Source organism: Schistocerca piceifrons, unplaced genomic scaffold (genome assembly GCF_021461385.2).
Source record: "Schistocerca piceifrons isolate TAMUIC-IGC-003096 unplaced genomic scaffold, iqSchPice1.1 HiC_scaffold_312, whole genome shotgun sequence".
NCBI classification, from domain to species: domain Eukaryota; kingdom Metazoa; phylum Arthropoda; class Insecta; order Orthoptera; family Acrididae; genus Schistocerca; species Schistocerca piceifrons.
Window position 1 is genome coordinate 308,499 of NW_025728529.1, and position 2,500 is coordinate 310,998.

At 55.6% G+C, this 2,500-nt stretch overlaps 1 pseudogene; it reads left to right on the top strand.

Moving 5' to 3' along the window:
- The first annotated feature begins 1,887 nt into the window (after positions 1 to 1,887).
- Positions 1,888 to 2,500, top strand: part of LOC124744947 — a 2,333-nt pseudogene continuing 1,720 nt past the window's right edge.

Sequence of the window (2,500 nt, forward strand, 5' to 3'; positions counted from 1 at the left end):
GTCGTGCCTTAACCTAACCCATGTCGTGCCTTAACCTAACCCACGTCGTGCCTTAACCTAACCCACGTTGTCGCCTAACGTAACCCACGTTGTCGCCTAAACCTGCTCTGTAATTGTTATACGACTCGTTCAATTAGTGTAGTGTTGCCCACCCGCAACCCTCGCAATATAGTTCGCTACTCGCACTCCCCGCTCCCCTGTGTATCGCTTCATGTTAAACACCTTGCAAGTCTTGCTCACTTTCCACATGCTCCTGCTGTACACTGTAATGTGGATGGCAGCAGGACGTACATGCCGCCCCTCCCCACGTCCCCACCTTGCCCCCTGCCTTCGCAAGCTGGTTGGTGAGAACTTTGCATGTTCAATGCCCTCCGCATGCGACGTACTCAGGCTACGTTGTGGTGCGGCCTGTGTCAACTGTCCGCTAATGTCGTACGCGTAAACCACAATCTGTACTGCACATTCGTCCTTATGTACTGAATGATACATCGTGGCACATGTGTGACCGTACAACGACTGCGCCCAAAAACGGCGGACCATACAGTGCAAATATTGTGCACGCAGCTACGTGTCGTCTCCCTATGAGAGCTGGATTGCAGTGTGGTACGCCATAGAGACGTGTGGGAGGAACGGACGCCGTGGATGGCGATCAGCATGAGCTGTCTGTTGATGTATTCGGACCTAGTCGTCTCTCCTCACACACCGTGATGGCATGGTGCACCGCGTTCCATATCTGCGACATGCTACAGAGGCCGGTTGACAGTCGTTCGAGCAATGGACATCGCATACGTACGGGGGCCACCTTCCACGTATTGTCTAGGCGTGCACATTTTGTTGCGTGTATGTGGGCAGACGTAGTGTGGCGTGACACCTGACACAGGCATGCAATAATCGTGGAAGTTGCAAATGGCGATGGACGCCTGCGTTTTCTGGTGAAGTTACGCAAATGAACAAATGGTAACCTGTTGTGGTGCGGTTGTTCTCGCTAGGGGTGAATCGGTGATGGCGACGATAGGTTGAGGTACTAACCGGTTGTTCCAGCGATACCCACCATGCCGACGAAACTGAACGGCATCTGGGTGTGAAGCGATACGCGGCGGTGGCTGGGTGGGACCGTCCCCGGCCGGTGAGGGGGCGCCTCCCGGCGTGCTGGCCGCGCGGTGCGTGGGCGCACGCGCTACAGCCGGCTGGTGGGGGCGGCCAGTGGCAGGCGCGCCGGCCGACGGACGCGGCAGGCGTCGCAGCTGCGCGCCGGCGCACCCTGCGCGCGGCGCCGTGCGGCCAAAGTAGGTCCTCGCGGGCCCGGTGCGAAGCGCGGTGGACATCTTCAGTGTGCTGGTCCGATTGAGGACTGTGTGCGTTGAGGATGCGCTGCCGCCCGGCGCTCGGCGCCGCGACGCCGTCTGCTGCTCGGTCGCCCCAGCGGTTCTCGCTGGTGGTTTGTATCGCAGCTGTGCGGATGTGTTGGCGCGTGCGCTGTGCTGGGAGAGTTCGCTTCGGCACCCAAGTGGGGCTTTTGTCCTTCTGTGGCGCTGGCGTTGGAGCTGCCGGTCACCGTAGGTGGCGCGTGTTGTCTCCCGCCGGCAATGCCACGACAGCACGCTCCCGGGCCTCTGTCGGCAGCGGCAAGCTCAGTTGGGAGCACGGGTGGTCGCACCGAAAGCGTCTACTCGCCTAACTCCGGGCGATTGCGCCTCTCTCGAACCCGACCAAGTACTTGGGACGGCGCTGCGCGCCGCCGGGACCTGAGAGGGTTTCGAGGTGTATTGTGCAGGGGAGCTCAGCCTCCTCCTGTTTGCAGAATGATTGAGCGGACGCTTGCGTGTTCGCGCGGGCCCCCGGGACACACTCCCGGGCGGCCGGCTGCTCAGCTCTAGTTGACGCAGCTCCCTGGTTGATCCTGCCAGTAGTCATATGCTTGTCTCAAAGATTAAGCCATGCATGTCTCAGTACAAGCCGCATTAAGGTGAAACCGCGAATGGCTCATTAAATCAGTTATGGTTCCTTAGATCGTACCCACGTTACTTGGATAACTGTGGTAATTCTAGAGCTAATACATGCAAACAGAGTCCCGACCAGAGATGGAAGGGACGCTTTTATTAGATCAAAACCTGAAATTGACCTTAGGATAAGTTTAGTTGTAGAACCTAGTTTATAGACTTCAATTATAGGAACCTGCAGCGACTAACACCATGGCCTGCCCAGTGTCAGGGGCACGCTCATTGGGGTTCGCTCAATGAGCAAGGCCTTACAGTAGGTTTATATTCCAGCTGACACATCTGTAACGCTGCAGGCTATAGAGACTAGTCCATAGTTAGTAGTTAATTAGGATACCACTTAGTAATTAGAACATATAACTATGCCCATTGTAGTTTTCATATAGTGCATAACCAACTAGTCACTAAGTTGAATGTAGAATAGCTGCAAAAAGATGAATAAATGTATATGTATAACGGCCCACTAATCATATAAGGTAGTGGGCTACATTGTATGATTAATA